At 34.5% G+C, this 26,783-nt stretch overlaps 1 protein-coding gene across 1 annotated transcript in view; it reads right to left on the reverse strand.

Annotated features, from left to right (window-relative positions):
- LOC117218760 (uncharacterized) overlaps positions 1-25,352 on the reverse strand; it is a 159,087-nt gene extending 133,735 nt beyond the window's left edge. The window contains exon 1 of the mRNA XM_033467384.2: positions 24,785-25,352. The gene's annotated coding sequence lies outside the window, so the exon portion shown is untranslated. The remainder of the gene's footprint in view (positions 1-24,784) is intronic.
- Positions 25,353-26,783: the final 1,431 nt, after the last annotated feature.

Below are 26,783 nucleotides of genomic sequence, written 5' to 3' on the forward strand. Positions count from 1 at the left end.
TGAATCAACGAGATCAATTATGGGTAATTGAAGCTCATTAAAATCAATGTTCGCCCATTTGCAAAAATCATAAATAACACAGGATTTGTCAATAACGTGGTTCAGAAACTAGTATCAACGCCTACGTAATTTGTCTTGTCGAGTCACAGCAAACATTTTTCATCGAACAGAGGGAAAATTAGTTGTCGACACGTCGGTGCTAGGTAGCATAATCGTCGATTCTTGGCAATTACGTAGGCAGAAAATAACAGGAAGTTTAATAATTGTACACCCAAACAAATCCACCGCTACTTATTATCAGTAATTCTTCGACGAAGGAGTAATAAGCGATTGCTGCAACAACTTAAGGTAGCAATTACTTTCCATTTCATCTTATCTGATTAGTTTAATAAACAACTTACGTAAGGCGATACAAAATTCAGCAAAATTCTTTTATCGCCTTCGGTTACCTCACTCCAGACTTTCCATCGTATTTGATTTTATGGCTTTGTGCACCGAATGCATACGAAGGGAATGCAATAGTAAGCAAATATAAACGTAAATTCTTATAATCTTCGCTCTGTTTAACGCGACTTCAAAGCCACACGCTGAGCAATGAAGTTACAGCCGCAACTTGTTTTTGTTTTGATACAAAATTCTCAAACGTATTTCAAAGTAATTCATTATTAATTCAGTACAATGCAAGAAATAGTATAAAGAATTAACTGTGCAAAAACGTTATTTGCCATCACTTTCTATTTATATTTATATCGACAAACGTTTGTCCTTTTATATATCGTACTCATTGCAACGTGAATTTTACATTTTAATTTATAATCTGAGTAGTATTTAATTTATTTCAGAAGTCTTTATCTGCCTTTCTCACGCGAATGTTAAAATTATTATTCAACTGGAACAACTGCCAATAAAATATGAAATTCTCAGTGCTGTATGTATAATAGAGAAGTTGATAATAGTTTATATACATTATGCATAGTAAATGAATTACAAATTTGGAACGATATTGAAAGGATGTTATTACTTGATTTGTGATGTTCATTATTTTATTTTCAATTGATTAAAACTGTGGAACGAAGAAATCTCATCTATTTTCTGTTTGCCACAATCGTGAGATTATTTATATTAATAGTTTATCCACCGGCAGCTTTCTAATAGTTCTTTTGAATTAAAAAACCAACAATTAAGAATTTCTTCATAATCCGTCAAATTATTTGTAATTAATATAGTGTATCAAGTTGTTTTGAAATTATTATTTAGAAGATAATTATCGAGCGTATTTTTGACACAGTCATTGAAAAGTTTATTAAATAGCTAAGTCTTAAAATGTTACGTATAAATGAATTACTCGAATGACGTGAGAGAAATGAAAGTCGATGTATTGTACCATCGAATAGTAAATGAGAATTGGAAAGGCGATTAAAATTATTATTATTACTGTTATTACTGTAAGTTTACTCATTTTATCGTGGTCGAATTAACTGCGAGGTCATTAGCGACCACATGTCTTACAATTAACTACACTATAATTAATATGTGGCTTACATTAGTATATTTTAACAATGTATCTGTACTATGGATCTTTCTGCAAAATAAGAATTCTCAAAGTTAATTGCAAGGTACTTAAATTAGATGAAAATGTCTTTCTGCTTTTAATAATTGTAACTAATAGCAAATAATATAACGATAACCATAAATTCTTCTAATGTCTTCACGTTTCGTATTTGTCCTATTTTGCCATGAATGCATAAAATCCGTAATCTAAGCACATCAAATAAATCAACCAGAAGCCTGAGAAAATATATATTTTGCATAAAAAGATCAACGGCCTATCAACTACCCTAATTCAAAATTCGTAACAACGACTTGCTCTCATTGTCGTTCGCCGAGTGTCCCTTAATAAATCCGTCAGATGATCCCGTCGAAGGGATGGACACGGGTAGGTGGACCGACGGGACCAAATTTATTAGGACCGTGTGGAAAGATCAAGATCACGCTTCGCGGCGATCACGTCGAAGATCGCGGCACGTGAACTGGTTTCGCGAATACCCGAAGGATGAGCCTGACGTGCTCGTGTGCGTTCGAGTATGCGTCTGTCTCTGCGTATGCGTACGCGTACCTGTGCAACGACAAAATAAGAGGGAGGATGGAAGGGTGTGGGGCCGAAAGGGGGAGGAAAAAAGCGGGCGAAAGAGCGAGAAAGGGGGCGAGATACGGGGGCAGAAAAAGGAAAGCTGGAAGAGAGGTCGTTCGCATCGAAGTTCGAAGTTGGCGGGCGAACCTGTAATCGTTTCGTGACCACGGCGTAGAATTCTTTGCCCTCTTTCTTTCTCCTCTCTCGCCCTTTTCCCGTCGGCCAACACGTTCGCCGACGAGTAACGAACGATCCTATGGGAAAGGGATTGCCGAACGGCACGCATCACCACTTATTCCACAAAGGGCGCACCGAAATTCCGGACGCCGCCCGGAAGGGTTGCAATTTTGCATCTAACGGCCTAACGTCGTGTTACCCCCGTTTCATTTCGATCGAAACGCTGCGGGAATCGACGCTGATCGTATAGACAATGGAAACACCTTTTATCTAACAACATCGTGAGACAGACAGGGCGAATGTGTCCAATTACTGTGCCCATTAAAGTGACGTTCGAAGATTTCGACAAATTAAATAATTTCGATTAATCGATTATAATATAATATATATATATATATATATATATATATATATATATATATATATATATAATATAATTAATATATATATATATATATATATATTAATATAATTAATATATATATATATATATATATATATTATAATTATTCGCATCGATGATGCGAAATTCGTTGAGCACATGAGTTCAACAAGAAAAATATTCAGATATATTGAAGAATCAATTTCAAGAAAGCAAATCTAATCACTTTGAAAAACATTGAAAAGCCGAACGATTGTTATTAACGTAGCACTTGTTTTCTCAAATCTTGTCAAATAAATTTTTCTTTTCACGGAACGCATCGCACGGAGGTCAGGATCTCCATAAACTAAAAAGATCGTGGTATAAAATAAATTTTGCGTATTTATATATTATTATATAAATTGTCTGATTTTCTGTGACTTTAATGTGGACGTTACATCAGTTTTTACGAGCCACAGTATTTTCCAAATGTTAGTTAAACGATTTCGTAAGCTGATACATGTATAAAAATACGAGGATGAATTAATGACGGTGATACAAAATGCTGACTCGCGATTTATTCCAAGGGACCGTGAAAAAGTTTGTACACGCGTATCAGGGGCCCGGCGTGCAAAAATTAATGCAACGTGATGCTTGGTTTAATTTCCAGTCTTCGTATTGCAACCTGATATCGCGTGTAGCCTCGTGTGCTGCATTGAACGTAATTTACACCCGCAGTGAATGGCGTCTTAATTCAGGCGCACCAAAATTCAGGGAAGGTTCACGCGTACCTGCTAAAGTTTGACTGCGAGCTTAATAATGCATCCGTTATTGTTAATACATTCACCATTATTTGTTCATTAGTTGCTTCCGTAAGTATCCAGGATATTTTGTAAAACAGAAATTCTCATCGTAAAATATTTTACTAATACAAAGATAATACTATTGATGCAATCATATAATGCACTGCATACAGTTACTATATAACGTTACCATATACTGTGATTGCAAGGAAGAATGCCGCATGTCACATATTTTCATTTCTGAAATATTGCTCCGTATTAGTAGTGTTTTAAATCGCATGATTCTTGCGTCCCACAGAATTTGTTTTCACGACGTTTTTTCTGATAATTGCGAAAGTCTTATATGCTAATAATAATAATAATTTTTAATACAATATTAAATATTATATTAATTAATTTAATAATAATTTTTTGAAATTATGACATGCGATATTCTCTTCCTTACTATTACATTACTATTAAATAATTAATTAATGATAATGTCTGAAAATGCAAGGAAGTAGAGTAAGTATAAAATTCAAAATGAGAACAAAATTGATTTCGTTCATTAAAACATAGTTAATAGAACGCAAAATAGAATACAAAATAGAACGCAAAATAGAATGCAAAATAGAAATTGTCGATAGATTAATGACTATAATTAATCATGGCTAACATATCGGTTTTCTCTCATTTCTTACAAATTTGCAAGTATCATAAAAGCATAATGAATCGCAATCTAGGCGTAACGTTAAACAATGGGCATAAAATTAATGCAACTTTCATAATGCAAAATACAGGATTATAATGGCCTCGTTATTCAACGGTAGCAGCACATTTTGTTAATCATCCAGTCTTATCGCGTTTTATAAATTTGCGGATGCCATAAAAGCATAAAAATCTGTAATCTAGAAACGGCTTTAAATAACAATGTGCATAGAATTAGTTTGACTTTCGTCGCTTTTAATGCAAGATTATGGCGGTCACACGCGTACAACGCTGATAGCAAACGTGTTAAATCTCACCCAGACAAACACTGGGTGACGTTGTTTACACTTGAAATCACTAAGCTTGGAATATGGAAATTATCTGTATGTAAATATCGTGCAGCTAACATTGCTACTTGAAGCATGTAGGGAGCGGAGTCGCATTAAACGCTAGTAAATTACTCATTAGCAAACTGAGAATATTTATGCAGATCTCTGTATTTATAGACAACCTTCGAGAAAGTCGAAACACGTAGAACCGTCTAGAGATAATTTAGTTTGATAAAAATAATCACTACGAGGTACTAAATTTTTTACTGAACTTCGCAATTTAACTTTTGTTAATTATAATACGACGAATGTCGATGTTAAATGATTTATGGCGAAATTATATAGGTAAAATACAAAATCTTTTGAAGACACTAGAATAATTTAAGAACATTGTTATACCATTTTCGACTTACTAAAATTGAGCCGTTTATTTTGGAAGTGGCATGAGTCACTTCACCGTGATGAAAAGTGGTGATTTTTTAATGTTTATACGAAATTATTTATACTGAGAAAAATATCAGTATCCTGAGATAACAAATACAAGTAAATCTTCTCGAAAGTTAGCATCCATATTTTTAAACGTGTTAAAACGATTAAATAAAAAAAAACGCTTAAAACCCTTAAATATATTGATTTAAAAACAAAGTGACTTATGCCACTTTCAAAATAAACGGCTCAATTATTGAAAAAGAAAATACATATTTATTTCATTTCGGTTCCTTACAATAGACTTTCTCAATTGACAATTCTTGCAATTGACAGTTGAATTTTTATTTTGCATAACGATCCGTAATATAATGATAAGTAGATTGCGAATTTGATGCATACATGAGTAAAAGTGAATAGATCAAATGCAAAATGGTAAAAACGTTTAAACAAATTGAAAATATTATTGTATTATACTGTCAATTCATTAAAATGATTAAAAAAAACAAATAAATGCCTATATAATTTCTGCAACCTGCAATTAATGAAGGAAATTTAGTATTTTGAATAAAAATCCGTGTTATAGTGATCAAGTGCAAGTTGCGATAGAAATGATTGATCAATCTGACTGTATTACACTTTCTGTATTTAGAATAATAGAAGCGACAAGTATTGGAAAGTCCGATCGTAGGAAACTAGTGCAATGTTACTTCTGCAGCATTTTCATTCGAGGGTACGAAAGAAAGATGAAAGATGAAAGTATCTACTGAATCGATGGGAATCATTTAGTGGATGATATACTTTCACGCTCTAATTTCCAGAGCACTTCTGCTGACACTCTCGATGCGCCATCCTTCCTGCCATCAACGTCGCCATGATATATTTTACCTGTCCTCTTGAATGCAATCGATTTATGAAAAGGATATCGATTTTTCCAAAGTTACAAAATAAAACGTGGTAACGTAGAAAGTTCGTTTAATTAGACTGTGGATATTTATGCAAAATAAGATATATCTATTTAAACTATAAATACACTCCGTTCTTTAACAATTGTCATTATTTGAAAATAGTGTCTGTATTCATATACTTTTCTAATGCTTTCACTGGTTTGTTCAATTATTCATTTAAATGTATACAGAGTTTGCTTGCATTTATCACGTACCGTAATCAAACTAATTACTAATTTTCTCCTCAGAGAACCACAAATCAGAGACGTAAGTAATGGGGAAAGTGAACAATATATCCTTATATTCCGTTGCGTACATCACTGAATTATCTACTTGCAACATTAAGGATGAATAAAATGAATAAAGTATCCGGTACTCATATAAGATACCAAGATCGACAAAACACATTTTTGAAAGTTTCGTTCCAGCTTCAGATAGAAAAGTTAAAAAGCGAGTATTTTTAATTTTTTCGTTCTTCCAAGTAATAGAAAAATTTAAAAAAAAAGTATTTTAGTCACTGTACAGTAAACTAGACCCTTTAACATTTAAAAAACAGTCAACTCAATTGGTCCAGTTATAAAAATTTTACTACCTTTGAAAAGATGTTCGAATATACTTTTTGCCAGGGAGTGGTGTACGCAATTGGGCAGTAACCTCTTAGCTGCGGACGACGTGTATTACATAAGGAAATGACAATTTTACATCTTACAACAAAAATACTTCTCCTACGATTTAGGTTAAAATGCTCGTGAAACATATTTTTAAATTTCGCACGTTTTAGAATAATTCTAGAATAACTTACCGAAAGAAACTGCACCCAGTGTGATCGATAAAGCGCATACAAAATTGACCTTAAAAATAGATCGATGCAGCTAAGTGGTTAAAGTTAACTAAATTAAGTAACGCCGGGCCGTCGATAACATCGTTAATAATTTTAAATAAGAAAATTACATATACAGTGATCCTTCTATTCTTTAATGTAAATAAATTAAGAGCAAGCACAATAGGGTCATTCGTAATCCTAATCGTTTGTATTTGCACGATAATTAAATAATTAAAATCTTATACTCTTCGTTGTAATGCAAAAGGAAAGACTCGTGTGACGATTAGACGAAGTTTGTCAACTCGTGTCTATTCTGCGTTGTTCCTGTCACAGCGTCGTTGCCACAACGACGCAACCAAAATCACTAGCCAGCAAATTCTTGTGCAAAATAAAATTTGACCACCACGACCGCAATAAACCACAGGTGAGTAAAAATGTACCCGCTCTGTTAATAAATCTAGTAAATTGGAAATATATACATACTTATGTATACCATTATTAGGTCTACCAGAAAGTTCTGTCCGTTTTTGAATTGAAATGTAACACAATTTTCATACATTTAATAATATTTATTGTAGAATATACTTTTCATCGTTACTTATAACTTCTTGCCAGCGTGATGGCAACTTGTAAATGCCATTTAAAAAAAATGATTTATTTTTAGAGGCGAAGAACTCAACTAGTGCTTGGGTGACATCAGCTTCAGTTTTGAATTTTTTTCCTGTAAAAAGTTTTGCAAAGAGAGAAACAAGTGATAATCGGTGGGTGCTAGGTCTGGGGAGTATGGTGGATGTGACAGAATTTCCCAGCCTAGCTCTGCGATTTTCTGACGAGTCGCCAAAGCAGCATGTGGTCTGGCATTACCATCGGTAGCCATGTTTTCACGATCGCGTCTCACTTAATAATGACATGAGACATCTTTGTTTCAGTTTATTTAGGAGAGTACATGTGTGTAAATGCAACGATAAAGGGAGATAGTCATATATGTCTCAAATCAACATGTGCATATGGATTGAAACTTGAAATGACACTATCGGACAGAACTTTCCGGTAGACCTAATATAATTTGGTTTGCTTTAAGTAATGTAGCAAGTTTTTGATTAGCAAGCAATAAAGCATTGTTCTTCAGTGTACAGTAAATACTCTCCGATTGTCCCTCAGTTATTACTTTTAAATTTACTTTTCATAATCGGCTTTATCAAAAGTGAATCGTATACAAAACAAATGATTATACAAATTAATTAAGTATCTTTTGTATTTTCTGAATATTTATATTACTGTGCTCAGTCCGAATAACTCTGCTGTAATAAACATATAGGAATAAAACTATTAGTTACACTACGTATCTGTTATTATAACTTACATTATATAGATCGTATTACTTCTGAAATAATATTTCACATTTTCTTCAAATTCGCACTATAGTTATTCGATTTCATTACTATACATTCATTAATTTCATCTTACAAACATGTGATAACGCTCTCCACTTTTCGGTCTAACTGAAAAGGACATCACAGTAAATTCTCTCCGATTGTCCCTCAGCTTGTAAGCAAAAATGGGCAATTTGGGAAGAGAAGATATAATTATTGGAGCCTTGCGACTCGTTTTTATAGTCACCAAATTGTCAACAATTATAAAAACGAGCCGCGAGGTTGGAATAATCGTATCTCCTCATCCAAAAAAGGTTCATTTTTGCTTACAAGCTGAGGGACAATTGGAGAGAATTTATTGTATCTTCTAAAGAAGCTGATGTGTTCCACTGTTAGGCAAGTGTTGCATGGTCTGCAAGTTGGTGGTTCTTTTCTGTTGAGACGGTACTGATGTGTGTGACCCAGTATGATTTTTGGGATTACGTGTGGGGTCATATATGTCTCAAATCAACATGTGCATATGAATTGAAACTTGAAGTGACACTATCGGACAGAACTTTCCGGTAGACCTAATATAACAGAGTTTCTAAATTCTTCAATCTTCTCATAGATGCATAAAATCCGCTGTACAAAAATCACTCAAAATATCGACGTAATAAAACATCGACAGCCACGACAAACATTCGCAACAATATTCCACAAAAACTCGGTGAAATTTCCGCATCGAAAGCGCAGTCTCACGCGAACCCAATAACCAGTCTATCACAGTTTTTCCGAAAGCGTTCGTTGCACCGCTCGACTAATTACTGGCCCCACCGGTGGTGTTCGCGCCAAGGCCGCACCACTTACATCCATCACCGGGAAGCACACCAAACGGTGATCGCAGCAATCATCGCGATCGACGAATCGCCCAGCAGGTGCGACGCGGAGGACCACCGACCGCGCGGCCGCGGGAACAAACGGCCGGTGAAGACGTTGCCTCGTAAAATCGTAAAAGAAAAAGTTGATGAACTCTGACATTTCGAGGCGACCGGAAGAATGAAGCAAGACCAGGCAACGAATCCGAGGGAGTCTTAAACCATATACTGTGATTGCGAGGAAGAATGCCGCATGTCACATATATTTTCATTTCTGAAATATTGCTTCGTATTAGCAGTGTTTTAAATCCCATGATTTTTGCGGCCCACAGAATTTGTTTTCGCCACGCTTTTTCTGATAATTGCGGAAGTCTTATATGCTAATAATAATAATAATTTTTAATACAGTACTAAATATTATATTAATTAATTTAATAATAATTTTTTGAAATTATGACATGCGATGTTCTTTTCCTTTCTGCCAGTGTGTAGGAAATCCATCAGTCCATTGAAGCAAAGATATCGGGTCACACGTGACGTCACACAGTGCATCAAGAGATAATTTTAAAATAGCTGGCACGACAGAACGACCGTATCTAATCAATAAATATAAATGTACCATTTAAATGTAACGTCAATGTAATTAAATAATTTTTCTCTGAGCATTCGTCCACTTGTATTTTTGTTATTTATTGAAGCGAAAATAAGTTTTAAGAAAATAATTAGTCGAACACTTTTTACGGAATATTATCAATATCTCAACATCAATTGATTTTCAAAATATATTGTAACGAGTATTATTTAAAATTCTAAAAGCTGAAAGTTAGTGACCAAAATATATACTTGTAAAGAATATTTCTTTTCTTCGATACTTTAAAAAGAATACATGTATACATATATCAATTCACTTACTTCATGTTGTAGATCCAATTTGAGCAATTCGTGCGCCTATTTTATCTATAATGTATACGCTACGTCATACGTTCAGCTACTATTCATAACTTTGAGCCCTATGACATAACCTTGACATAACCTGCTCATTTATATTAACACTATGCCGTCCGCAGATCTTAGATATAATTCTTTTGTTTGACGCCGGCATAATAGCTTGGAAATTTTAGATTTTAAAAAAAATTTCGAAGATGGCGGTAATATAAATTCCTAAAATTAAGATAAGTCATCCAAGAATTTTCGTACTTAATTCTTAGTTAAATAAGCACAATGCTATAGTTAGTTTGCCGCCTTTTAACACCCAAGAAATATAGTTCAAATATAATTACAGTTTTTTAAAATGGCATACAACAGATAGTTTTTGCATGGCACCAGCGTGGTGCCACCGAACGGCATAGTGTTAATAAAGTGCTGTTTGATTATAATTACACATCCAGATTGTTTCTTAAACGATTCTAACACTTCTTGCGAAAATTAACAACAGTTTAAAATCGAGCATTAAAATTGTTTCACGTACTGAAATTCCGGTATGCCCTTTTAAAACATGCATAGGTAAGTACTTGTACATCATACTAACTTAACGTTTTCACCGCATGTGACATCGCGCAGCTAGTATATCTTTGCTTCAGCGAAATTATCTGAGACCATGTCTACAAGTATATATGGTCTAAGGAGAGTGTCCAGATGAGTGAACCCGACAGAGTCAAGATGAGCGAATCCGACAGTCAAGAGAGAGAGTGAATCCAAGAGAGCCAAGATGAGAGAGCCAAGCATGCCGAGAGAGTGAGGCCAAGCAAAGCTGAGAGGAGCCGAGTGAGCAGAGCGAGCCGAGCGGAGTCGAGCGGAGTCGAGCGGAGCCAAGCCAGGCCAGGCCAGGCCAAACCGAGGCTAAACGAACGTGTAGTACGCGACCGACCTTAAGCCTCTGGAAAGGATCTCGAGAGGATCTGTTCCGGCTACCATGAGAACCTTACCGATGCCTACTTACGGCGAGCCGGCCGCGGCCGGAGCGGAAAGGAAGAGAGCAAAGAGGGAACCCGAAGTGCCTACTTACGACAACCGCGATCCCTCGTAAACATCGGATGGAGGTCTCCTGGGAATCCGCGGCCAGGAACAAGGATACCAGGTGCACTCGGCCTGATAACGACCCTGGAAGTACTCGGCCGGCCGAAGATCACATTCCGCCGATTTTTCGCGGCGGCCGCGGCCGGCAGATTTACGACTGGCGGGAACGTGGGCATTCAAATTCGGTACTTGCGTGCGATTTCGCGGTGTATTTTGTAAACGCGGAGCGGAACGCGAAAGTACCAATTATGGTCGCTTTTCAGGGAATAAAAAATTGTCATCGATTTCGTTACAACTTAAAAGTGTAATAAAATTATTCGTATTATAAAATATCGCAGCGGTATAATGATTTTGATTTAAATTCAATATTTGGTGTATTATATAATAAGATTTATATATATTTTATTTTACATTACATATATTAATGTGTATATTTTTATTATATTGTATTAATATAATAATTTAATATATAATAGAAAGTAATATATATAAATTAATATAAACATATCTTATTATATTGTATTAAATATATTTTGATATATACAATATAATTATATTATATTATAATATTATAATACACCAATATTTGGTGTATTATATATAATAAGATTTATATATATTTTATTTTACATTACATATATTAATGTGTACTTTTATTATATTGTATTAAATATATTTTAATATATACAATATAAAATAAAATACATAATTTTATAGGAATTAATAAATAAAAAATTTTGTGTATTTATTTATACGTGTTACATGATTACCTTACAGAATGGACAAAAAAGTAATAATTTAGTGTTACCGTATTGGCGATATCCGAGTGCAAAGTGTTAAGAAGTTGAAAATGATAATTGATATTTTTAGTAATTAAATTGCTGTACTATTCTAAATTTCATTTAGTTATTTACCTCACAAATGCACAAAATTCGCAGTCTAATAATCGCCAACCTAAAGAGTCGCCAATGACCAAGAAATCAATGCTGTTATTTTCATTTAAAATATTAATTTATGCTATTGATTGAATGATTGATCGATTGATTCATTTATTCATTCATTGAAAGATGTGAGAGATGATATAAATTTAGTGAAAATTTTGTGAAATTCATGTGATGAATTGAGACAGCTTAATGATGATCCGAACAAATAATGCTAATAATAATAATAACCTCTTTTGTATAATATATGTATGCATTGTAATTGAATAGAAAATATTCAACCAAAATACAATTATGATTTCAAAGTAACGATAACGTAATTACGATCTTGAAATTCGATATTATAAAGCAGTTGAATTCATTTACCACGCTGTTCGGTTTGCGAAGCAGCAACAGCATGAGTTCAGAATTCAGTTCGGGAAGATAGCTACCAATTAGCGAGAGAGTATCTTTCACATGCAAATTAAACGGACACTAGACGGACTGAGAATTAGTTGAATTCTTCACGGTTTTAATCAGTCTAACAAATCTAATGCTAGACATCGTTCACATCAATCTGTGCATGAATCACGTTTTTGCGAAACAGTGTGTCACAAATAACGTGACAGTGTAGTGAAAACGTCATTTACAATTATAATTGACGGTAGAAGGCCCATGAATACTATTTTTGTTCGCTATGAAAGAGCAATTACACGTAACTTGTCTCATCATGTAAATGCTGCAACTTTCTCCTATTTGAAAACGTATAACCCGAAACGATTTAATGAAATTATGCCGATCGTGATAATCGCGTTTTCATAAAAACACCCGCGCCCGAGAAATATTTTAATTGCGAACAGCTTAATTTCCCAGCGAGTTATTCGAATGGAAATATCTCTTGTAAATCGAAGCGAAGGCAATTTCAACTTCAAACGAGGCAACGGCGGGTCGCGATGGCGCTAAAGCGGACGCGAAATAAATGACTAGAACCCCGGCGAGGCCGTGTAGATATTAATGCAGTGGCACATGGGCGGTAAAGTTTCACATGGTCGGACTATCCAAAGAGAAACTGAAAGTTAAAGCCCTTCCACACTAACCGGTAATTGTCCTGTCATTAATTTTCTGGACGTATGTCCACGCACTGTTCGTTCTCCGTACCGCAAATTAATAATTGAACGACGAAAATGATAGAATTAACGAGAAATTCGTGTGACTGCTCAACGGCTTAACAAGTCGAAACTTTACTAATCTCTGTTAAACTTGTCACTTCATTGAAAATTTATGTATTTTACGTGCTAGCCGGGGATCTCGATTGTTCTGAAATAGGCGCAAGCAGTTAAAACATGAAATCGATTTTACGTTGATGTCGGTGTGACATGAATGGTGTCATAGGGACGTCGAAAATACCGGACAGCCTTCAACGGTACCTCAAATTACATCAGTACAGTCGGGTTCAATAGTATTTCCTCGATCAAAACGAGAAAATTGATCACTTTTATTCGGTCTTTTCAATAGCGAACGCCAATAATATACAGCTTCTGAAAGGCTTAGACATTATTGTCTTTATATTAAAAAACAAACAATTTTTAATTAGACCTTACCTCGTCATGGCCCTAAATCAGTGTACGAAATAACTACAACTTTAAATAGGCGTTACTAATTATTGTGTAAGTGAAGGAAGCGTTAATTTATAAAGTTACGAATATGTGATTTATTGCTACATTCGTTACCGATGTTTGCAATCTGTGCGCGCATAATCTTGTTATTACCAAATTGTAGATCTTTATACAAATTCTCGTATTTATCAATTCTTTTATAAAAATCCATTTATAAAGAAGGATTTCTTACATCAACTAGAAAATTCATTAGGGTAAACGTAGAATAATAATGCAATTAGCTTTCATTAATATACAGGTTTACTTAAATTTAAAAAATTGAATATACCATAAATTTGTTGTAAGTATCATTAAATCTTAGACAACATTTGTGTTCTTAGCAGCATTCTGTCAGCTAGACAGATTATATATATATGTTATGTAGAACACGATACATCTTTATTCTTCGGAGGTTATAGTCGTATCCGTAGGAAGCACGTGAAGAAGCGGCGTCGTAAAGTTCATTGGTTCGGCTCGGCTCGTGATGACACCACGTCTCGCACATAAACATCGAAGATGTCCACAAGACGCTGAGACCAGACTTTATAGAGTGCTATCATTTCGGAGTCTGACCGCATGAAATTTGAAACGAGACCTTGTTATTTATTTATTTGTATTCTTGTACACGGATAATTGCTCTAGCCAAAGTTCAGTTTAACCCATAAAAATAACACAAAACCACTGTGAATGTTAATTTTTTGGAAACTATTTAAACATCAATGGAGATTGTTTCAATGAAAAATTAAATCAATGTCAAACCTTATTAAATACTGAAATGAATGTCAATTAATTTTTCATTTACCGTAATACAAATATAATTAAATAAAATGATTGAATATAAATAGAAAAATGCGATACTTGTTTCAAACATTTTCGGTGTTTAAAAATATCATATAGTCACCCTGAGAATGATCTTCCTTTGGAAATTATTATACGTCAATCTAGATTGTTTTAAAAATGTTCAGTGTTCTACAAATATCACAAAATCGATCTAAATCTTTATTCTTTGGAAAATATTATAGGAATCTGAGCTACTTTTAAAATTACTTATTCGATTGCCAATATAAGGATTCGCCTATTTTGGGTGTCCCAGCTAAAAGAATCGCGTTTCAGGAGTTCGAGGAATTTCAATCAAGGAAATTATTTCAAAAATTTGTATTATTTTCGTTAATAAGACTGGGCGAGTTATTTGCATTGTGTTCTTCGACAAGTCTATTTCACCTATTTCAGTCACTGCAGCTAATGGAAGCATTTGGACTGTTCAGAGTCGTCTACGTTCATGTTTGAAGTATTTTCGTCAGTGGGACTGCCTGAAGTATTCTTACCATTTGGAGCATTCTTGTTGTTCCAACTATTTCGATCATTCCGACTACAACCATTCTATCGGCAATTCAAAAATTAGTCAATTATTTAAGGGTGTCGTTTACGTTATTCAAATTTATTCGGCTATTGACTCCTTTATTCATAACTTTATTCATCATTCTATATTTTTGTGTTGCTTCTATTAGAAATCTTTATTCAATTATCGCATTTTTCTATTTATATTCAATCATTTTATTTCATTATATTTGTATTACGGTAAATGAAAAATTAATTGACATTCATTTCAGTATTTAATAAGGTTTGACATTGATTTAATTTTTCATTTTTGCGCTTAAATTAGTTCGAAACGATTTCAAGTTATTATTGACATTAAATCAAAACGTAGTAAATCAGACAATTTTATTAGCAAGTGTTAATAGACTAAACAAATAATTTTGTTCATTTTATCTGACGTATTAAAAATAATATTCCAATCACATTCTGATTCAATTATTCACTATTGTCTGAATTAAAAAATACAACGAATATATTCATTTATTTATTTTATTTATATTTTATTTATATTATTTTATTTATTTTATTTATTCATTTATTTATATTATTTTATTTATTTTATTTATTCATTTATTTATATTTATTTATTTATTCATTTGAATATATTCGTTGTATTTTTAATTTATATATATTGGAATATGATTATTTTTGAATACATATATTCAATGAATATATTCAAAAATAATCATATTCCAATATATATAAATTAAAAATACAACGAATATATTCAAATAAATAAATAAATAAATATAAAATGTGAATATTCATTGAATATATGTATTCAAAAACAATCATATTCCATGACGTCATCGTATTAATTACTTATAACTAACTTCTTTCTACGCGAAGAGAAAAAGAACACCTTTTGAAACGTAAGGACATGAAATAAAAATTCGCTACGGTACCTTGACGCACGCCAAAAAGGCACCATAAACAACATTGAGCGCAATTTTGGGCCAACGAACAAATGATAACCGTTCGCTGATATTACATAATTGCTTAGCAAGGCTCGCGATCAAGTTCGTAACGCTAATTTAAATTCACCGCGGTATTCTCCGTACATCTGAATCTGTTTATAGGTTGGTTATGCGAGCCACGAGGGCACAGGCTGGAAGAGAGAAGGCGAGCAACAGCAACAGCAACGCTGTTATGTCGTGGACCGCGAACGAAAAGGAGCAGCGAGGCAGGCCGATGAAAAAAGACGGATTAAAAGGAGAAACCAGAAACGAGATCGAATCAGCTGAGAGGGAAGCCGCCTTCTGGCGAGCCAAACAGAACGCCTTCTTAAATCAACGATACGAGGAAGATTTGTCAAAGGTGAGGCCGACGAAATCGAGCAATTTGTGTTCAAAAGACGGCTACCGTTCGTTCCGTGCGTCGTTCGTGCCAAGAATTTCTCGGTATTGTCGGCGATCGTACAAATTGAAATGCTTTTATTCCCCTCGCGAACAATTTGCTTTCTTTCACTGAAAATTATAACTAGCAACATCGTAAGTCATTGTACCTCCTTGCAAGAAACTTTTATAATAAAAGCTAACTTAATTAGTACTTTCTCGTCCTTAACAATTTCCTTAATAGAACGAGACAATTTTTGTTTCTTGTTTGTTTCAATTTGCTTTCTTCATTCCTAGATTTTAATAACAGAAGAATAAAAATTTCGGTTTAGAAGAAATAAATAATATTCGTTGTACATGAACATTACACACGGCTGAATTCTTTAGAACTGTGTATGTAACACACATTTTAATAATTTGAATATTTCAATCAGTAATTTGCTTAAATTTATAGACAAATTCGCTGTAAACGTAGTAGATAACATGTCTTGCCGAGTTTATGAGTAAATGAAATGAGAAAGTAAATTTTCTATCTCTAGCCATTTGTAGATCTTGATGTCTTGGTTGAAAATATAAAATTACTAATGCGATGCAATTTATGAATTGAAATATAAACTGAATACGACCTGTTATGCAACTATTTCATAGAACTACGTGAAAGTGAGTATATTAAATGAATGTATTAGATATGACTAAAAGCAATTTTCGTGATCTTATAGAGACACAACGTATTTTGGCAAATACTTAAATACTACACACATAAGCAGACTAAATCCTTTAATGAAATTAAACTCGTTCGATTAACTCTAACCGCGAGGGGATTTTTGATTTCTCGGTACTAAATCGGGGGCTAATTTTATTTCTGAAATTAAGAAATTTTTTAATTCAGTGATTTTGCTAAATCTTACAAAATATTTGGAACGCGGTTTGACGGTTAAACTGGATAAAAATGTTGAATCAAATTGAAACTTGCTCGCAACTTGTTTATTTAGCAAAGCCATCTTGATGAAGCCTCCCGGTGAAAGTATCATATGTTAAGAAAACTCTATCATTTATCTAATGTATCTAACAACTGTCGTGCTCATACCGAGGCTCATGCGAATACGATAGTAACCGTATCGTGATATCTTAATTGCCTCAAGAGTCGACCACTTGCAGCGCATACTCGGAACAATTCAACCACGTACCAATAAAATCCTATCGCATTTGGTTAGCAGGCTGGAACTTTCTAACGATACTCATGCAAATAGTTGAGTGGTCAAAGTTGTTGCTTTCCAATAGCTTAACGCAAACTCGTAGAGCATGGTCGAGCGATCAGAGAATCGCGAGGGGTCATCGGAATCAAACATTAATCAAGCAAAAGTGGAGTAATCTGTTCCTGGATGCTTGAAAACGTGCTACCCTTAGCGATGCGTGTTCGATCAAAATCGTAAACGTGATTGATGAATCCTCGGGGAATGATTGGCAAGCGTGGTAGCCGGAAAATAGCTTCCTGCATGTATTAAAGGATACAATAGAAAAATCTGTTCTGACACCATTTGTAATTTTATTTACCCATATTTTTTTCTGCATATTCTTTAATGTTTTTCTTCTAGATACGTTAGTTTTTTCTATAGACTTTAATGAAATACTTGTAAAAAAAAAGTAGTTTGACAGAAACTTGAGAAAAATACGCAACTGAAAAAAATAGGTTTGCTCACAAGAACCATGTGAACCTTGTGACTTCGTTTCCTGGACCAACAGATGCCGTGCAAACCACTGCCATCTGGCCTCCTCAATTTCTCAAATTAATATTATTGATGATGCGAAGTGTCAGTGCGGTTGTTTGTAGCGAGATCTAAATCATGTCATATGGCAGTGCCAATTATACGACTACGAAAGAAATGATATGGTACATCAAATTTGTCAACTTGGTTTCCGCCCTCCTTAAACGATAGATGCTTCTCATGTATAAACCATTCGTTCGACCACTGTTAATAAACTTTCAAATTTAACCGTGCAACTACGTCCGCACACAGTGCCTAATAGGATTTCTGTAATAATGTAAAACGAAATAATTAAAAATTACAAATGTTCACAAGCACACACGGTGATTCTACAAAATTATCCAAATTGATTCAACGCTGCCTTTTCCGTAATTTTTAATGAAATATATTCACTTTTATATTAAGATTTATGCAAGGATAATCGTTACGATTAGCATTCACCATTTGCATTTACCATTTGCATTTACCATTATCTTTATCTGGTGTATGGTGAATTTTAGTAGATTAATGTCATCAAATTACTGATAAACTATGCATATTGCGTATAATACTATAGATTATTACTCTAATAATACCATGGTGTTATTCATTAAAACGTCACAATCCTTTCCATCAGTCGCGATCTCCACGAGGTTGATCATGGGGTGTGCGAACCTCCCATGCGAGTAATAGTGTACAGTTACATCCAAAAACATTGAGACAGAAAGCCAGTCTGATTTTTCAGTAATGATTAATAGTAAAATCGATGCATTTTTCTCGTAAACATTATTCACGGTCTTTTAAAATTATTAGTTGAATTATAATCATAAGTTGAATTATTATAGTTATACAGTTGTGAATCATATAGTTGAATTAGTTAAATTATTATCATAACTTTCAAACCGTAAGAGATCTGAAAAATGATTTAAAATGATTTAAAACGATCTAAGATGATCTTAAAGATATAAAAGACGAAAGAGATATTCGAATCATTTATTTTGTGATTATTGAAAGGATAGAGAATATATCTCTACAGAAAAATCTTAATTAAATTGATTTAATCGCGGTTCATTCTAGGGTGACATTTTGGGGACCTTACCATTCCTTGGTATTACAGTGTTAATTTAAATTACAAAAAATATATAAAAGTTACCAATTTTTCTGTCACGTATAAGGAAAGAATGGAGGCATTTATCCAATCCTCTCAAATTTAACGAAGACGAACCATCATGAAATCAATACTTGGTTTCCAAATATTGTTTGAAGTATGCTCTTAACCAAATATTGTTTAACAAATGCTCTTAATCTAATATAGCGCACAGCTAATAGAAACATTCGCTCAAGCCATAAAATATTAAGAATCATCAGAACTAAAAATGATTAAAGCATAAATTATTAAAACATAAATTATCAAAAATATCAAATTATTAAATTAAAACCCTAAATTATTTTTAACCAAGATTGACTGGTACGAAATGAATAACGTGGTTTTGAAATATTATCCGGTAATATGCAATCCTAATAGAAATATTCATTCGAGCAATAAACAATTATTACGCTAGATTTGTTTTTTCCAGTAGACTGGCTTTTTGCCGAGGCTCACGATCCAAGAATTTATTTCATAACACAAATGTCCACATCATGGTCTCCCCTTCGCCAATGCGGCGCGGCCGCGGTTAAAGGGACTTCAGTCGGAAATTCAGTAACTCGGATCAAACGTAGCTAACGGGGGAAAATTATACGGCGGCGAATGAAAAGTCGTGGAACGGTAAAGGTATCTTTCGTATCCCGAATGGGGCGGAAGAAGTCGCTTCATTTCGTCGGCTCTTCCCGGAGTTTTCGGCGATCGCATTGCAAGGAGCCCCGGCTCATAAATTATTGATAGCCAGCGGGAAAGGTTTTCCGAACGGGGAAAGCTCGCGTCGGCATCGCGAACACGGCGGGATCAGCTGGGCCAAGCTGATTTCGCTTTCCGCGGCTTCGCAAGAGGGGAAAAACCAGCTCGAAATATCGTAACACCGCGAGAGGAAGATGAAATAGAGGTCCGCGCTAACGACCGATGCAATAACGGCTGAATAAAACCTTAACAATCAGAACGCTGGCCCCGCGGTGTTCTTTCTTACAACATCGATCTTAAGGCACGAGCAGCGCCCGCAGGTTCAAGGGCTTATTACTATCTGTCTTACCTTGAAAACCCATTACGCGCAACCGAACTTTTTCCCTCGGTCGTAAACTTTCGTTTCCATCGCGATGACGATCCACGCGAGCTCCGCGAACCAGCAATCATCCGGGAAAAGTTTTTCGCGGTGTTCAAAGAGCCGGCACGCGGTTCGCTGTAGCGAATTTAGCAATAATCCTCCGATACGTACAGTTTTTCGTGCGCCAAACCTTTGCGTTCGAGAGAGAAACATTTGCCAGCTCTCGTAATAAAAAGATTAACACGTACGCGAACAGTAAAAATTTTAACGAGATGCAAAAGGTGATTTATTGGTAAACTAATTCCGATATCCAAATTTTGACTAGGCACATTTTATCCGAGTGCTCAGAATATCGCATTGTAATGGTTATTTGTATAGAATGAATGCTACAGCATCCATCCGCGTCGATACAGATCAAATTAAAGTGCAGAATAATTTCAAAAACTAAACGCTACATAGAATTGAACGCATGATAATGCGGCTTATAAATTTGAATGTTATAGTATTTGTGTCACTTTGCATCACAATGAAAACGATTGCTCATAGAATTCACGTCCGCGAACGTGTTAACAGTTTGATTGCCACGCTAACAGCCACCAAAATTTCATGAAATTAGAGTGTTTTATTCAATCAAATTAAAAATGAAGAGTTAAGTTGCATCACATCTTTTTCAATATTATTACGTTTTGCGGATCCCAAAGTTGGAAGATACAGTGTGTAAAAAGAGTATTAGTATATTTTTACAAACGGTGTAACTCTACCAAAATTGAACTAAATTACTTGAACTTTTTGGAGTTGTTAGAGGAACTAGTCTACTGAACAATGAATAAAATATTTTTTTTAAATTTCGCCCACGTTTTTCCAATTTTTTTATCTGAGCTAAAGTTTTCGTCATGCACATCGTTGCAGGTTTAGATAAAAACGATAAAAAAGGAGAGATTTCATTTTTTTGTTACAATAAAATTTTAAAAATAGTATTTTCGTCATTGTGCAGTAAACTAGTAATTTGTAAATTGTAAAATTAAAAGTAATTTAATTGTGCGTAAGTTTTAGTTAAAAAAAAAAAAAAATTCAAGTCATTTAGTCCAGTTTTTAAAAAATGTATTGCGTTTTAAAAGTTTACCCACTGCATAATAGTTATTTACCCACTGTGTAATAGATTAGCGTAAAAGCGAATTTATAAATCCGAGTGAATAACTCTGTTATCGATATATTAATCTAATTTATGTAATCATCCGAGGAAAAATTTCTCGCGGGTAAGCGGTTCGATGCATTGAAATTAGCAATAATCCCCCGAAATATGCAATTTTTTCCAACCACTGAATCTCCTTTGCTTTCGAAATGTTTACCAGCCTTCGTAATGAGAAGATTAATCTAATTTGTGCAATGATCCGGGGAAAAGTTTCTCGCGGGGTTTAAAGAGCCGACATGCGGTTGGCTGAATCTCCTTTCCTTTCAAAATGTTTATAAGTCTTTGTGAGAAGAAATTAATTAAATTTGACCCGCACCAGTTCGCAGTTAAAGTCTAAAGATTTTTATCCAAAAATATTATAGGTGAAGACAGTGTTTATTTTACCATTTGTTCTAGTTATTGTGGAATTCTAGAGAAACTACAGAATTGAAATTTTCTTTGCAGAGTTACAGAAGAAATATTAATGATTAATAGACTGCAGATTTTATTCATTTATACAAAGCATTAAAAGATAAAAAGAGAACAAAAAAAGATATTGTTACATTATTCTTAATTTATTGAAACTATTAAAAGAGCAAATATATCTTTCTGTAACTCCTGCTTTTCACAAATAGGAGACAAAAATTTGTATTTTGCATGCAAATCCATAATATATTGATTGATCAACTAAAAATTACAGTTTCAAATGTATCAAAAAAAATAATATTTAATGAAGTGGAAAAAGACTGTGTACAATTTTTAATATTGGCGGGGAATATATTTTTCATTTCAAGCAATGAAGTACTTCTAGCAATCGGAATACTTTCTACGCGTTTTGTTCCGTATAATTATGCAGCGTTTCCTCCTTCGTTCTACCGCGCAATTGTTACTGTTGAAAGCTGTCAGCGTTACGTCGCATCGTTTCACATATACGTTCGCTCTGTTTAGATTATAGGCATACGAAATGCTGTGCCAAAGATAAGCCTTCGACTAAATCCTCCATTTTCCGTGTGCATTCGTTTGAAACATGCTATCCGAGTCTGCACTGTGAGATTTAATTAAACTTGTAGCTACCATAACAATGTTTAATAGCACCCTGCGACTTTCATTGTGCTATGGAGACGAAAAGTTAGTTGACTGAAATTGTGATTTGAAATATTTCCAGTCAAAGTATTTCAAATTAAAGCAGTTAAAATATTGTATGAACAGTTTCAACACTTTTTTAGACAATTTAAATTAAAATGTGCCAACAACAAACTATTATTAAACAAACGAAAGATTAGAAGAACTTCTTCAATATTTCAATGTGTAAATTTCATTCTGACATTTTTAAAGTTCAAAGGTTGTATTGAAATTACAGTAGATTCTTCCACATTCCTATATACAGTAGATGGATTCGCTGGATTATAAATTCTAAAGCTCCGCAGCATGATGAGAATGGATATCTGATCGATCGGACCTCTGATGAAAGCTTGTTTTGCAAAATCATCTAGCGTGGGCGTCGTCAGTCATATTTATATGAAAATACATTTCTGCGAGGCAAATTATGATAACTAGATCTATACAAAAATCTCCTTAGATAGTAATAATTTTAATAAAATTCTTTTATACTTTCACTTCGAACTTAGCAGACATTCAAATAAAACTAGACTAATCTTTTGCAAACATTTTCCTTTTTAGATACTATTTTTCATTTTTTTCATAAAAACAGATTAAAAGAAACTAAGAATATTGATGCATTAATTCAAACTTATTAAAGTTATTTAAAGGAGTAAAAAAAGTAGCACTTGGCTCCTACACGTTTTGAAATTGATGCAGACAATTTTTATTTTGCATAAATGTTTGTAGTTCAGTTTATTACTTTACGTAGGCAAATTTCTCAAGATAGAACTGTAATTCTGTATAGAATTATTATTTTCGACCACAAAATTTGTGTACCCGTTTCGAAGATTACGATACGACATCGCGGAAAGTTTTACTATTAAATTTCGTATTTACTATTTTTCATTAAAAAAAATCTCAAACGTGGCAGTCGAACTGGGGAAGCCCTCTAGGCTTTGTTCGTACTCTCAAACATTATTTGCAGACATTTCTCATACAAGAACTGTAAATGCCCGAGGACTGTCTGCGTAGTTCTGTAGACTATTCGCAGACAGTCTGTAGAACCGTACGATCCTTTTTGCGCTTCGTTGATGCGTAGAACAAGAGGCAATGTCTATAGACAGCCTCATTATTCCTGGCGCTAAAGTGTTTGTACAATACGAAATTATTCGAAATCGCTGGTTTTGTGCTAAAATTCGTTTAGACTGATCCAATACCGATTACCTCTAACTAAACATTTAGATAATGACAATAACCCTTGTACTGTCAAAATACTTTCTGTCTTCAACCCTTACTGTCACCTTTGTAAAATGTATAGAATAATATACACTAACTTCAGTTTTCTATTTTTTTCCAATTAAGTCTAACCTTTCTACTTTAAACAAAATGTTCAAGTTATTCTTCTAAGAATTATTATAATGTATGCTCGATAACCGGCTTGCTGATAGTGTAGAATATTGAATAAAATAATTTATGTAAAATTCAGCAACCGAGGAATAATATTCCACAGTTGCGCGAATGTCCAATAAAACCGTACAAACTTCCAAGAAATTTCGAAAAAAAACGTCGCTCGCGTGTTTTAAACACAGTATAATGTAACCATAAAACGCTACACCATGGTATTATACGGCGCAACGTTTCAGAATACGAATTTAAATGGGCCGTATAAATTTCCGGACACCTCGATTAATTTGACTAATTTGTCTGACTTTAAGATTGAAATTTTAGATCAGAAAGAGTATTCGCCGAACAACCTGGTTAGAATGAAAACTTGATCGAGCTGGGTAACTATGCCGTGAATGTAAACACGCCGTGCATAGTTATGTCGCTTATGAAACGAACGAACTTCCTATTTACAAAGTTCATTGAAACAGAAAATCGTCCCAAATGAATGAATTAACAGACCCGTTTAGAGAAAAGTGTGTACAAAATAAATCACATTCTACTGAACTTATTTTAAACTAAATAAATATGTTTAATGTGGAAGAATCATGTTTCTACTGTCGATGAAACTGGCCATAAAATTGAGATCCAAACGGTTGACAGTTTTAAATTGACCATCACGATTTATCGATTCGCGATACAATACATCACTAATTTCACGCAGTAATGTCGTCTTGCCGGTTAACCTAAAACGCAACATCTTAACAAACTGTATTCGAGACACGAAACAAACGACACACGCTCTCGTATATATTACTGTCAGTCTACTCTTTTATCTGAATGACTGATGAAGTACAATATTGTGACGTGTATTCCCGGTAACCTGTCACTCAATATTTTCGCAAAGGTTTCGATATGCCACGGGCGATCGCGTAATCAAAACTTCGAAGTACAGTTCGACGACGCTTACCTTGAACGATACGTCACGGACGTAGACGCGCGACCGATGCCCAAGTATTTTCAACGAGGAACTCTTTGGTTATGGTTGCTCTCGGCTTTTTTTCTCCCGGGCTGTCGCGCGATCAAGATAAACGCCCGAAAAACGTCGGGCTCAAGGACTTTCGACCCCGAGTCAACGGACACGGGGACATACCGACACGATCCTTAGTTTCCACGGTCGAAACTGCACGAAGAGGCTACGGATCATTTCACGAGGCCGATTTACTTCTTTCGGCCGCGGATCGTTTCGCCACAATACACACAACACTGTCACACAAACCGGTGGAACGCGCACGACACTGGACACTGGTGTAAGAGATCGATTCACTGTACACGCCGGCTGATTTCCTACGGCCAATTGACCGGAATGTTTTCGGGGGATGCGAGTATGATCCAATTCTAACCACAGAGAGACAGACGAACCGTTTGAATTGTCACATTTTCCCGCTAGCCGCGCCGGATGGGGACACACAAACCGCACGCGATGCTGGCTTGCCGCGAACTGACAACACGGGACAATGCTGGCCGGCCGAGCTCGACCGAGCGCTCCCGAGAACAACCGAACCGGCCCTCAAGTATTACGTGCGTCGACCGATTGACTGCCGCGGGGCTATTGATATTTCCATGCTCTTGCTAATCCTTTCTGTTGGCGGTCAAACCGGCGCAAATTACGTTCTTTCTTAATTCGGGGCCAATAGTCTCCCAATAATCTTTCCTACGGTATAAACAACGGTGATCGAGGTCGCCGTTACAATAAACCCCACGATCTACAGTGTTTCGGATCGAAGAATTCAATGGAAGCCTCGAAGAAGGGTCTATGGTATCGTATTCGAGGTTACTATTTAATTGTTTATTTGCCAAATAATTAAATTTCTCGTATTGATTTTTATCGAATATATCAGGCTGTTCGGAAAGTTCGTTTCGCATCTTTTATATGAACTCGATGAAATTAGTTTTGTTCGGAAAGTTCATTTCCTGCACCATGCAGTTCGTTTCAATTAATTCATATAAAAGATTTAAAACGAACTTTCCGAATAACCTCATACATCACTTTGTAAACGGTCATCGCTTTCAAAAACGATGAAATCACTGAAACTTTTTCAAAATTGTAACTGGGCGAATAGGATTTAAATATAAACATTTCATAAGTATTATTTTTCTCCGAAAAAAATATATCTCTTCTTATTGGTTTCCTGGAGAATTTATTTATATCTTTTTCGTATTGAAGAGTGCTACTGTATGTTCCAAGAGACATTAAATTATAATTTACTTAAAAAAATTATATTCAATTGACTAAAGAGATTTCTCGGTGCTTTATATCGTCGAAATAGAATGTGTACATTGTTGTTAAACAGTGAAGGGTGGTGGGGGAACCATTGTTAATTCAAATTCTATACATTTTCTGAAAGAGTAATGGAAAAATGAATTCTAGAATGAAAACTTGCTCCAAAAGAAGAAGGGAAATAATGCATTAACAAAAATATACATTAATAAAAATCAATTTAATATATTAAATGAATATATATTAACTATTAAATATTTTTCTACATTGTATAAATGCATTACACTGAACACAAACTAACAAATGCTGTATTATTAAACGTATATTTAAATGAATATAATTTAAAAAATACATTTTACGACTTTTCTAAAAATTATACATCCGATCTTTTATTGATTTCGTATTTAAGTTATTGCGAGTCTAAAAAGCAGGACCGTCGACATTTAAAGCATGCCGTTTAAAAGCTACATGGAAATACGAATCGGAGATATAAACTTCAGAAAAAAAGGACACGGTGAGATTGTATTTCTTTTTTTATGTTGAATCTCGAACGGAGGACATCGAACTGAAATTTTCATTACGGTCGACCGATGCTTTATTCATCGTTAAAACATCGGTAATATCTCGTGGCCGGTTCCTCTTTCCCTCCGCCGTATCATACGTCACAATGACAAATGGCGCGAGGCAG

The sequence above is a fragment of the Megalopta genalis genome, chromosome 1, assembly GCF_051020955.1.
Source record: "Megalopta genalis isolate 19385.01 chromosome 1, iyMegGena1_principal, whole genome shotgun sequence".
In the NCBI taxonomy this organism is placed as follows: domain Eukaryota; kingdom Metazoa; phylum Arthropoda; class Insecta; order Hymenoptera; family Halictidae; genus Megalopta; species Megalopta genalis.